Raw genomic sequence first — 13,820 nt, forward strand, 5'->3', positions numbered from 1 at the left:
GCCTCTCCGCCTTATCTGAAGAGTCCAAACAGTCCAGCCTCCTGCTGGACCAAATAGCCACTGCTACGAACAACCTGGTACTACAGGTGGAAGACCTTGAAAATAGGTCAAGACGTTCCAACATACGAGTTAAGGGGCTACCAGAAACGATCCCTGATAGCGAACTCCGCGAGACACTCCAATTGGCCTTCAGTAACATATTACGAGATCCAGCACCAGAATCCATTGGATCCGATAGAATACACCAGGTTGGACCCAGAAGGAGTGACCCTGGGGCCCGCCCACGGGATGTGCTGGTGGCTCTCACCTCATTCACAACGAAAAATGCATCCTGAAAGCTGCCAGGTCCAGCACTGGCCTGACAGTTAATGGCCATGAGATTAAACTGTTCCAGGATCTTGCCCTTTCTACGCTACACAAGCGCAGACTCATGCGCCCGGTGACAAAAACCTTACAGGGAAAGCAAATCCCATATCGATGGGCGTATCCTTTTGGCCTAATGTTCAATTGGGAGGGCAAACAGAGGCGAATAACTACATGTGAGGAGGGTCAGGCGTTATTAAATTTGGAGGAAGCCCCGAACTCTCCGGATAGAGACAGGACATGACAGCTACAAGATTCCGGGCCCAACCCGTGGGAATGGTCCACGGCGCGCAGAGGCAGACCGAGAAATGAATCAAAATTAGATGGCCCACAAATGTGCCAGGACCATCAGAAACGTTAATAGTGCCATTCGATAGCTGAGTACACATTTCGACTGAGATCTGTTCATCTATACGCTGCAACATATACAAGCTTCTATAAGCAGTCGGTGCGGAGGCAGGCAATGCCAACCTATGGAATCCAACGCGAGACCTTACAACTTTGAGTTTCGCGCCCCTTGTGAACTGTTGTCCGACCTGACACCCCAAATAGTTAGTGGGGAGGATTCTATGGAATCCGGGTTGTTGAGGACACAAGGAGGTTAGGGGGGAGGGAGGGAGGGAAGGGGAGATGTGGGGGGGACAAGGAGGGGGTGGGGAAAGTTATCAGAGATTAACATAAGGAGACGTAGCAAGAGGCTCCGGAAAGGTCCTAATAGGGAAAAGAAAGGGGATATCACTGCAACCTTATACAATGCTAAGGGCAAATATTCTCCTCTTAAATATACATGGCTGAATCAAATACAGTCTCCCTGAATGTTCAGGGTTTGAACTCTCCAGTTAAACGTCGGGTTATCCTCGATAGGCTGGTAAAAATGCAGACAGAGATAGGGATACTGCAAGAGACGCACCTCCTCTCGAAAGATGAAAAGCGCATGGCACATCGAGCATTTCCGCAACAATACTTTGCCTCCAGTGGGGAGAAAAAGAGGGGGGTGGCCATACTAATGGGGAGGGCTCTAGCCTTTCAAAAAAAACAACTTTGTAGAGATAAAGAGGGGCGGTATCTGGGTTTGAAAGGGTTGATTAAAGGTAGAATGTACACAATCCTGGCCTTATATGCCCCCAATGAACGCCAAGATGTGTTTATAACAAACGTACTGGGAAAACTGGGCAGCTGGTGTGAGGGCCAATTAATAGTTGGAGGAGACTTCAACTGTGTCATGGACCCAGCCCTGGACAAAACACTCCAACCCACAAACGCAGATCAAAGAAATAGACAGGCACTGGGTCGGTTTTTTAGGGAAATGGGAGTCATTGAGACCTGGCGATTTTTTCAAGGGGACAGCAGGGAATATACCCACTACTCTGCGGTTCATCTGGGCTATTCAAGAATAGATATGATCCTTGTCTCTACTATGTTAATTCCACAAATAACTAGGGTGGAATATCACTCAGACCATGCGCCAGTGATAGTGGGTATAGCTTGGAGGGAGGGAGATCACAAAAGTTAACCACCCTGGAAACTGAATGAAGTCCTGCTGAGAGACATAGCACTCAGAGCACATATTGAGACCTCTATAAATAACTACTTTAAAGAAAATGACAATGGGGAAACAAGCTGGGGGACAATATGAGATGCAGGGAAGGCAGTGATCGGGGTGAACTCATGTCACAAGCAGCTGCATACTACCGAGAAAGAGCAATAGTGACTCATCGGTTAGAAACAGAGGTGAAAAATGCGGAAATACAACATAAAACTTGCCGCTCAAGGAAATCCCTGCGAGCACTCCGGAAGATCAGAACACAGCTCAAGCATCATACTGCGGACCAGATGGCCCTGTCACTACTCCGCACGAAACAGTCCTACTACATTCATGGAGGCAAAGCAAACCGATTTCTAGCGGCGAAACTGAGGAAGCGTAAAGCCCGCAACTACATAGTACAATTGGACGATGAACATGGGAAACCGCACAGAGCAGAGCCAGACAAAATAAAAATAATGAAACATTTCCATGAGACATTCCTGAGCACCGAAAAAATAGACCCCACACAGCAGATTGCCTATATAAACTCTCTACCCCTTCCCCAAATAACAGAACAGGACAGAATTAGCCTTGGAAGTCCAATCTCAGCGCAAGAGGTCAGCGAACCCATCTCGGCCTTGCCAGCTAACAAAACTCCGGGTCCCGATGGTCTCAGCAACGGTTACTATAAAACCTTTCGTATCCAATTACTCGGCCCACTGACAAAGCTTTATAACACCATCATAGAAGAAGGGAGAGTGACGTCAGACATGGAAAAGTCCACAAATATTCTGCCCTTGAAGCCCGAGAGGGATCTGCGCAACTGCGCAAGCTACCACCCTATAACACTATTGAACACTGATGCAATGATTTACGCGAAGATATTGGCTACCCGACTGATGAAAGTACTCCCTGATATAGTACATGACGATCAAGCGGGATTCATCACAGACCGTCGCACACAGGACAATATCAGAAGGTCAATAGACTTTATAGACGCTGGGCAAAGGACGCAACAAGAGTTCGCAATAGCTGCCTTGGACGCCTCCCGTGCATTTGACAGTATGGACTGGAACTATCTGTCTCTAATCCTGGAGCGCTTTGGTTGTGGCCCGGTGTTCACCAAGATGGTTCTGGCCAACTATCAAACCCCATCGACAACCCTCATGATCAACGGCCAGAAAATGGAACCGATGGAAGTCAGAAGAGGCACGAGACAGGGGTGTCCCCTGTCCCCGCTGATATTCGCAATGGCAATGGAACCGTGTGCCACGCAGTTCAGACTAGAAACCAACATCAAGGGCGTGACCCTAGGTTCCGAAACTCATAAACTTGCATTATATGCGGATGACATTATTCTCTACATGGGTGATCCAGGTAACAAAATGCCCTGGGCAATGGCTAAATTAGAGGAATTCAGGCAAGTCTCGGGATTCTCCGTAAATTTCCCTAAATCAAAAGCAATGAACATCACGGCGAAGAGGGAAACGATAGCAAGGCTAGAGCAATCATAACCATTCACATGGGCGAAAGACTCCCTTGACTACCTGGGAATACGACTAACCACGGAACCAAGTAAACTTTTCCAGGCGAACATCACTCCCTTATGGAAGCAATTACAAGAAGACATGCTCAAATAGGAATCCCAGGAACTATCGTGGTTTGCCCGCATCACGGCAGTAAAAATTACCATACTCCCACACCTACTTTATGCGGCAAGCTCAATCCCTGTGTCCATCCCACCAACCAAGATCAAAGAGCTGCAGAAAGCAATCGTTAAATTCATATGGCAATGCAAGAGGCCAAGGATCCAGAAGGGTATCCTAATGCGACCCCCGCTCTTGGGAGGCCTCGGAATACCAGACGTGGGCAGATACATATTGGCAGCACATTTAGCCCCTATGCTGCGATGGGCCAAGGTCGAACATCATAATGGATGGTGTAGAATAGAACAATCAGTCACGTAGATCCCTCTGATCTCACTCCTAGGTCTGAAAGCTAAACACAGAGAAGGTGGCGGTGCCCTCCTGGAATCCACAAAGGGGTCCTTGCAGAGCTGGGACATAGCTAGGAAACAGAAACGTATCCCAACGGGTCTGGGTCCATATTCACCTATACTACATAACCCAGACTTTACTCCGGGCCTTCGAGGCAAACTCTGGGAGGGCTGGAATGAAGCGGGGACCCTGACTTTGGCTGAGATGTACAGAGATGGCTCCCCACTGCAATTCACGGACTGCCAGCAGAAGTTTGGTATAGGAGAAAGGAAGCGATACAGATACTTGCAAATCAGACATTGGATAACTCAACCCATGGTGAAAAGAGTGGGCACACGATCACCGTCTGGCTTGGAACTAACCTTACAGGAGGGCCAGCCCAAAAAAGGGGTTACCAGACTCTATAAACTTCTTTCAAAATCCCAAACGTCAGATTGCCTCCTATATCAAGTGAACTGGGAAAGAGACTTGCAAGAATCCATAACGGAAGAAGAGTGGTGCAAAATATGGTCACAAGTGCATGGTGCCTCCATATGCACCTCGATTAAAGAATCTGCCTATAAAATGTGCTTTAGGTGGGATATGCCCCCGCACCATTTACATAAGATCACCAAGACCTACTCGCCGTTCTGCTGGAGAAACTGTGGAGAGAGAGGGGACCTAATCCACATATGGTGGTCATGCCCCAAGGCAACGGTCTATTGGAAGGAGATTCTGGGCCACATTAAAGATATTACAGGTGTGGACCTTCCGATGTCCCCGAAAACTATCCTATTAGGTGACCCGATTGAGGGCAAATATGCAATGTCCGGGGCGACCGCCACCCTCGTTACTCATCTGCTAATGGCTGCAAGGATGACCTTAGCGCAAAACTGGAAAAATGAGGAAGGTCCCATAGTGGCATGGTGGTGGGTTAGGATCTGGGGAGTAATGGCCATGGAGAAAATCTGTGCACTTACGGCTGGAAAATATCAAAAATCTCTGGCGACCTGGTCCCTGTTCCACGAGTGTGTGAGCGATAGGGGGGCCCTCTTTTTTAAACCCCGGCTTCTCAGGAGTATACATGTCATATGAGGGATAACAGCACGGAGGAATGAACTCAGGATTAACCCTAAACAGAACCCTTTCATATGTTGATCTCTGTAATGTATTATGGTATTTTGAAGTGTTAGTTAAAGCATGTTGGGGGGGGGGGAGACAGAAGGGGAAAGAAGTTGGCGAATTTCAAAATGGTAAATGAAGAACTTTCAGAGGTTAAGACGCTTTGTCTTTTCTTGGTTAACATCAGAAAGAGAGGGAGGTTGATTTAGAAAGTTAATTTACTGTTTCTGAACTGTTTTGATATACTTGTATGCCTCTGATCCAAAAATAAAGTGTTTAAAAAAAAGAAAGATTGAGTGCCCTGAAGACAGCACTAACAGGATACGCAATGTGGATTAATTTCTGTGTTTATTCGAAAAATTAAGATTCATGTTGGTTCTAGAAACACATTCTGGAAGTGTTGGCACAACATTTTGCCCATCTGAAGGAAAAAGGGCAGTAGTAATAACAGTGGTGGTAAAGATACATATACACACCATAGTTAGACACTACAAGGGTTGTGAGTGTTAACTTTCTTGCCATATTTGTTATTGTGTAAATGATCTTGTATCATTAGATTGATTTTAGAGAGTTATAGTGCAAATGTGCAATGGTTTTTTTTGATAAATATTAAAAGATGTATATTTTTGATAACTACATGGTGACTCGCCCTTTTTTGGTCAGAGGGTAAAACATAAAAAATTGTATATGTTTATTGTACATGTGTGACAATTACATGTTTTTTTGCTCAAAACTGGGTAAAGGAGCAAACATAATTAAGTGCATATGCTTCTAAAAATTCACTCTTAGCAGAAAGGAAAGGTAGCTGTTTTGTGGCACTTTATAGAGTTTGTGATCATATCGAATCCATCGTTTGGGATAGGTCGATATAAAATAGTGAAACCAGCTATGTTTATAGCAGAGCCAGTCACTGAAGGAGAACCAATCCATGACTGCGCAAATTATGAGGAATTCTATGACGAAACTCCCAGGGTGAAAGAAAATGCATTGGCAGAAGGAGAAATTGTTTTCGTTGCTGAGAATCGATCAAAGTGATGGGCAGAGGTACACAGGCACTGTTGTGGTAAAGCACACAGCAAATGGAGAATTTCGGGTACTTGATAGTGCATGATTAGAGTCTCATTATTCAGTACAGGCTGCAGAATTATTGGCATTGATACTCGCCATCGAGAATCACGCAGACCAGGAAGTGACGGTGTACAGTGACTCCGCCTATGTGACATCAACATTGCACGCAGGCTTAGCGCGCTGGAAAAGGAGGGGCTACCTCCAAGCGGACGGCATGCCAGTCCAGCACGCAGCCCTATTGGATCGGCTCATTAAGGCACTACAGCTTCCAGTGGGCATAGCAGTCGTGAAATGCGCTGCCCACACGAAGGGGACAGATTTTATCTCACAAGGATATCAAGCAGCAGACACAGAGGCCAAGCCTATTGCATCCAAGGGCGAAACCATAATGGGCGTGAAAATAACTGATGTAAATGAAAAAATGATCATGCACGAAGTGAACCTGAGGGTTATAGCAATATGGGGCAAACCCAGTTGATGGAACTACAAGGGGAAGCACCACAGGAGGAAAAGAACCTCTGGGAGCGGCAAGGGTGTTCTTTAAACCCCTCCGAAAGCTTGTGGCGACAAGACAGCACTGGTAAACCAGTAATGCCTATAGCCCTGTTAAAATTAGCATTGGAATGATTGCATTATCTGGAACATATGTCGAAAGAGAATTTAGCCGCAATGGTCGCTGAAGACTGGTTTTTACCGAATTTAGCAGAACATGTTGCATTTTTTATGGTGAACTGTATGATCTGCCAACAGTTCACTGCTGGGCACACACTAAAAGTAATTAGAGGAGTCATCCCAAGGCCAAATGTACCTTTTCAGCACTTGCACATCAATTATGTCGATATGATTCAAGTATGTAATGGGTACAGGTATTTAATTGTTGTGGTGTGTCCATTCTCTAGATAGATAAAAGCAGGTCCATGTACACACCCAGACTCTACCTGTGCAGCCGCATTTCTGGTGAGAGAAGTATTTCCCAGGTGGGGAGTAAATGAGGTCATGAAGTCAGATAATGGGCCTCACTTTGTTAATGCAGTCTTCGAACAGATTAGCTTGCTATAAAGCACAAGTTCTTGTAGGCGTATCACCCGCAATGGGATATGTGAGATATGTGATATGTGAGAAGCTCAACGGCTTATTAAAGGAAACAATAGCCAAGTTGAAGCTTACTCTAAAGAAGGGATGGTTACACTGCCTTCCGTTGGCACTGTATGCACTCAGAAACCAGTTTGGTTCTGACCATCATTTTACGCTGCACGAGATAGCAACAGCCAGAAGGATGCATACTCCGCTGACACCCCGAGACAGAGCTAGATATGATGCCCAGCCAACAGGAGAAATATTAGGGTCTGAAATACAAAATTATTTGAATTGCATAACATCTTGTCTTACTGTCATTTCAGGACAGCTGCAGCGACGACAAAAAGGGTGTAGGGCAGCACAGAACACAGAAGGAGATATTGCTTCATACTCAGTTCAGAGTTTACGTGTTCAATCAATTTTTCCTGGAGACACGCTCCTGGTGAGAAACCACATGGGAAAGAAGTGGGACGAGCCAAGGTTCAATAGACCCTTCACAGTGGAAGACGTTACCCCATCTGCAGTCAAACTACAAGGAAGAAGAGCTTGGATTTTCCTGGACATCAAACCGTACATCCGAAAAGACCCCCTGCCCGCACCCCAATGCGTAGAGACTACAGACAACGGGGAAGAACCACAGCACGTGCAGATGAGATCCATGATGAGGAAGAAGGACGCATGACCAGCAAAACAAAAATAAACAACTTTTGTGCAAAATTGTGGCTTAAAATTGGACATTTCCTCTGAGCAAAAAAGGAGATAAGGACATAAAACATAGACACTCTGTGCATCCTAGTTGCAGGGTGAAGAAGAAAATTGTACGTATGAGCCACAACATACTCTGTTGACTTTGAACTTTGGACTGAGGCACACTGAAGCCTTGATAAGAAAAGAATATTCCAAAATTTGATTGCGGGCACACAAATTGGAAGAAAGTACAGTATCCAGACTCATTCAAAACAGGAGCTTTTTTCAGACTCACTTATGACGCCCCACAGCAGCAGCATCACTAAAGACATTCTGAATTCTTTGACCTAGTCTTGAGGTCATACCCGTCACTAGTGGGAAGGCTCACTAACATCACTGAATTTCTTCAAGACCCTGAAAACGAAAAGACGATAAGGTGTCTGCTCACCGTGATTGCCGAGCAGTTCCTCCTGCTTCCGGAATACAGAGAAAAAAACAAATGTCCCAAGCAGAAAGAGAAGCGAATAGGCTTGTCAACGTGCTATTCTTTTGTTTAATTGAAGACTGCCCAAATCTTGTCGGGAGACACACTGACATCCTGACATTTCTTCGTGATCCAGCAAACACAGAACGCTTGAGTATAATCCTGAATGGAATAAAAATGTGAGTTGCTCTCCACACACACCGAGTTCACAGAAGCCACTCACAGTGAATACCGAACGATTCCAAAATTCAGCAAAGACAAGACAAATATTCCAGTCACCAGAAGATAGTAGATTGGCAAGCAATGTATTCTTTCGCCTAATTGAGGACTTTCTAGAACTTGTGGGGAGGCCCGCCGGGGTTGACGTCCTCACTTTCATCAGAGACCCAGCAAAATGTACACCAATGAGCATGCTCCTGCAGGGTATTGTAATGAAAATTGAACTTCCTAATCACCATCATAATTCCCAGGGGAGACTGTGAAGTGTTCTGCCATGGGACAGATCGAGAAAGTATTGCCAGAGATTTTACTTTTATTCATACTATCAAGGACACAATATTTCTTCCGGAGTGAAACAGATAAGAGGAGTAGACTTAGGAACTTGTGTATTTTTGAACACGTACAATAAAAGAGAACTTGCTGAACTTATTGCATTAATTGACATTTTTCGAATACAGAAAAGAGAATTTTATTCAGAGACAATAGACAATCTGTGATCCAGGCAAAGGAGGGCAATTGTTTCAGTGCCTGCGGCCAACAAGCAGAGACAGCAGAATCCAGAGCTATTGTTGCATAGAGTATATATGGGAACGTTAGTTTTTTCTTCCAATAATAGAGATGGGAAATCAAACCAGCAGCATCGTCACCTCCCAGGAAGGGAGAAGTACTTATTGTCCCCGAACTAAGTGCCATTGCCTAACCTATAGAGGCATAATGTATTTATCATATTCATCATTGTTTTATTATCACTGACAATTCGAACTGCATTTTTCATAGGTGTAAAATGTGTTCCAAGTCCAGTGCACCCACCTAATAACGTACGCATGACACCCACAACAGCACCAAAACCCTTTTATAGTGATCCCAGTTCCTAGAAGGTCCGACACACGAGTGAGTGAACTTGAAATTAATGTGATTCGCAATGGCACACACAGAGTGACAGTCCGGTTGAAAAGCAGGAGACAGTGCCGGCAGAGTAAGAATGAAAGAGGGTTAATGACAACCACACGCATGCAATCGATACGTGTACACACACCAGGTCTAGTGTCAATAAAAACAGAACCTCAGGCCAAAGAAGGGGAAACGTATGGGCAGCCAACAATGAGAAGCTACCCTACAAGTGAAGTGATAAGAAAAGTGGGAAAAGCTGAACCTTTAACGAGACAAAAGGAGTTGGAGAATTAAACAACCGAGGCAGTATTGATAAGCACACATGATCCAATGAAGGGGACAAGTATGAGTTCTACAATACAGCCATACACTGGACCAATGGAAGAGTGGATCTGGACATTTATAACTAAAAGAAAAAGAATGCAAGAGGAGAAGGAAAGAATTGCCAGACTTTTGCCTACTCCACTAGTACAGATGAAGAGGCCTGAACCCTGGATTGAGGTACCTGAGAAACCTCCAGTAAGAAGAAGCCATACGGAAGTGTTCAAGGACGCAGTTATAGCAAACTACATGAAAACCCTCAGAATCAAGAGAAGCATATAAGGAGATGACAGTGAACTAAACGACTACTTGGACAGCACAGCACACTTGGGGAATAACATATGGTACCAGCATATGAAAGAAGTTGGAAGACGGAATTCAGAGGAGGGAATGCTTTGTTTGTGCACTCCTACCTTACAGCATGGAGAAATCAAAGATCTTTGTACCTGTAGAAATCTATGTCCAGACAGCACACTGCCTGTCACACAGCAATGTGCAAGACCAGAGGCCAATTCATGGGAACTGATGCTTCACTGAAATGGGCAACTGAAGCAACTGATCCAAATGAAGATGACTATGTCCAGGACATAAAGACAAGGAACAATGGAAAGACAAAGCACATTGTGATCAGATAGGAGAAGCCTGTAGTTAAAGGGGTGGACAACAGAACAGAGGTAAATCAAAAACAGAACGTCCAAGGAAGAACTCGAGAAGAATCCAGAAAATGGAAGAACAGAGGTCCAATGCAAATCTGGGGTACAGTGCTTTCACCAGACGGATGGGAGAAAGGAGTAGTGATTTGCAGAGCACGGATGGTCCTTGGAGTCTGCAAAGAAGCAATTGATCATTTGCAGAAGATATGCAGAGCATTATTGCAGATAACCAGATGGGGGTTACTGCAAACCATCAATACAACCATAAAGGGATTCAACACGATCAAGGAAGAATTAGGGGCGATTCGACTAATGACTCTCCAGAACAGATATGTCCTTGACATGAACGCAGCCATAGATGGAGGCGTTTCTGCATAAATCAGAGAATCATGTTGCACATTTATACCATCTCACGACGAAGAAAATGGAATGTTAACGGAGGCCATAGGTATGCTGACGAAATTACAGAATCAAATAATTGATGAAACTTACGAAGTGGACCACGACAGTTGGTTTGGATCGCTATTCTTATGGGTTCCACAATGGATGGCAGATGCATTCAAATTCCTAGGAGCCCGGCTAGTGATGATATTGCTCGGATTCTGTGTTATCAAATAAATTAATCTCCCAGTGCCAGAAAACTGTGAAAAAAGCCATATTGATGAAGATCATGATTGATGTCAAACCCGGATGGAAGCCCAAAGACCTGACTGATGAAGAAATAAGAGACTTTGTGAAAACTAGCATTTATGCACCAAAAGGAACACAGTTTCGGTATCCAAGGAAACACAAAAATTATGTGGGAAGATGGATCTACTGCAGCCCAAATGGACAATGTCAACTGATGACATGGAACAAAGACGACGAACACGTGAGCGCAGCAGGAAGCTTGAAGTGAGTCATAAAAATATGGACCCCAAAGAGACATTTCAACAGACTATTGTGTATGAACCCAGAAGATGAAGGAGAAGTGAATGCAGAGGATGCAGAAAAGATGTACACCAAGGAAAAAATGAAAGTGGTCGATGAATCGCCCAGAGTGGGGAGTGTAGAGGAGGTCCCAAGCCCAACCCGCTCTCAAATCGCCCATTTTGAAGTGCCAGGAACTTTCACGCTGAAGTATGTGACGTATGATGAGCAAATAAACCAGCAGAGAGCCGAAGTGGGGCGCTGCCGGTACCTATCAGACAGACAGTAGATATTGAAGTACCTGCACTTAAGAAACCTTGGACAGTAAGGTACCCATTGAGAAAACCATATTGACAAGTGAGACCAACTGACGATTGGCGAAACACAATGCCTGAAGAAGCCAAGAAAGTCCTAAAGGAAGACAAATGATGACGTCACAAGAACCCGGACTGACTCACATATAGAAGATATGACAACCTGCGAATGACAAAAAGAGACGAAACACCATGGATAAGGGACATCATGAATCTAAAGTGAAATAACGATGTCAAAGGTATGAAGTTAATGCCATAAGCGTGATGAAGATATGCAGCCAATGTATACGTGTACATATGCTTGGAACTGCAAGAAAGCTGAGAAAATCGTGTGTCTTGCTATGCTTAGTAGTAAAATAGATTGTGGCAAGCGCCACCTATACATATCTACCCCAAAAAGGAGCATTTTATGTAAGTATACTTCCACTGTGCACAAGAGCAGAATCAACCAAATATTACTAAAAGGCCGCAGGAGAGGAGCCCCTCAACACGAGAATCGAAAGCTAAAAGACAAGAAACGAAACTCAGGCGCATGCAACCCGTACCAAAAAGCCAAAGTCGCATTGCTGACATAGACGTACCACAGATACAATTTATGAAGCATAGAGCGGAGTATCCTGTTGAAAGAGGTCAAGATAAGCAGCAGAAGGCAGGTGGTGGGCACAAAGCTAAATCAAATGCACGAATTGCAGGGAAAAGGAGACAATTTCACAGTGTCTGAATCACGTGACCTTCCAACTAAGAAGAGTTGGGGCCTTCACACCTACGCGCAGAACTGTGCCATGCACAGATATCTGAACTAATCCCAACAGAGATACAGTCTCAAGGCCAAACCAACAAAAAATAGACACATGGCCATTGGGGAGGTGATTGATGATGGCAATGGCTGGGGGAAGGCTGGAAGAGCGGGCGAGCACCCTGCACATGGCCGACCATTCTGCACGCTGCTAAGCCAGTGGAAAAGTACAAGGAGGCTTGGTGCCAACCCAATCACAATAGACCAAGTAAACTATGATCCTATAGTTTGTAGAACCAATGGGACGTTGTACTTTTAGAGATGTCCACAATAGCTATTTTGAAGGAAGGGCTTAGATGCCCCATCTGACACTGATTGCCCAATTCTGTCACCCCGTTACCACATACAGATATAGTACCTATAGTAATGTAACCTTCCTATAACCAATAGAATTGCATGCAACATTTTAAGCGTTACACGTCAGTGATGACGAGTTTTTAGTATAAAAGATGTGTTTTCTATGAATTTCGTTGGAGTTGAAGTGAGAAGGAAGATCAAGCAATAGCTGATGTTCATGAACTCCCCAGTTTTTGGACTTGTCATTAAACGGACTCCCTTTGCCAAACTATTGAGTTGTCATTATTGAACCCCCAGCTTTATGGGCCGGTTGCGGTCCTGGTGCACAAATGCTTGAAATATGCAACGGGAAGTTTCAGATAGGAGAACAAGAAATGTTTTGCTATGCCCAAATCTGGCATTGGATTACGAATGGTGGGGTGAGGCGGGCTGGAAATAGAGTACTGAGGGGACTTGAAATATCGATGGCAGAGGGCATAGACCAGGGGCGTATAGCTAAACTATACAAGCTTTTAGATAAGGATACTCTGTAAGATAAATTACCATACATGACTCACTGGAAGACCGAATTGGGAAAATATATTCCACAGGATTGGGAACTCACTTGGGAGAGAGAGTATAGGGCATCCAAATACAACATGATAAAGGAAACTATATAAGATATGTTTCCGCTGGTACCTTACCCCACACCAAATTAGCAAAATGGTGCCGAAGTACTCCCCTCTTTGCTGGTGTGAATGTGGTGAAATGGGAACTCTTTGACACATGTGCTAGACTTGTGGTAAAGCCCAGAATTATTGGAAGTTAATCCTGGGTCATATCAAGGGTATACCTGGTATTTTACTACCCATCTGGTGGTGTTCTGGGGAATGTGGTTAAGGCGTCATATGGTATCAGGTTGACTCTGCATTCCTGATTAAACATTTGCTGAATGCGGCCTAAGTAACACTAGCCCAATGTTGGAAAATCATGGCTGGGCCGATTGTCAGCCAATGGTGGGTTAAGATATAGGGAGTATTAGCCATGGGGAAAGTATTTGCTCTGGCCTCTGGCAGTTTCCCAATGTTTGTCAGACCTGTAATAGACCTGCTCCCTTCAAGAATTTTTGGATATGGTGA

Source organism: Ambystoma mexicanum, chromosome 14, assembly GCF_040938575.1.
Source record: "Ambystoma mexicanum isolate Mex_15411 chromosome 14, UKY_AmexF1_1, whole genome shotgun sequence".
NCBI classification, from domain to species: Eukaryota; Metazoa; Chordata; class Amphibia; order Caudata; family Ambystomatidae; genus Ambystoma; species Ambystoma mexicanum.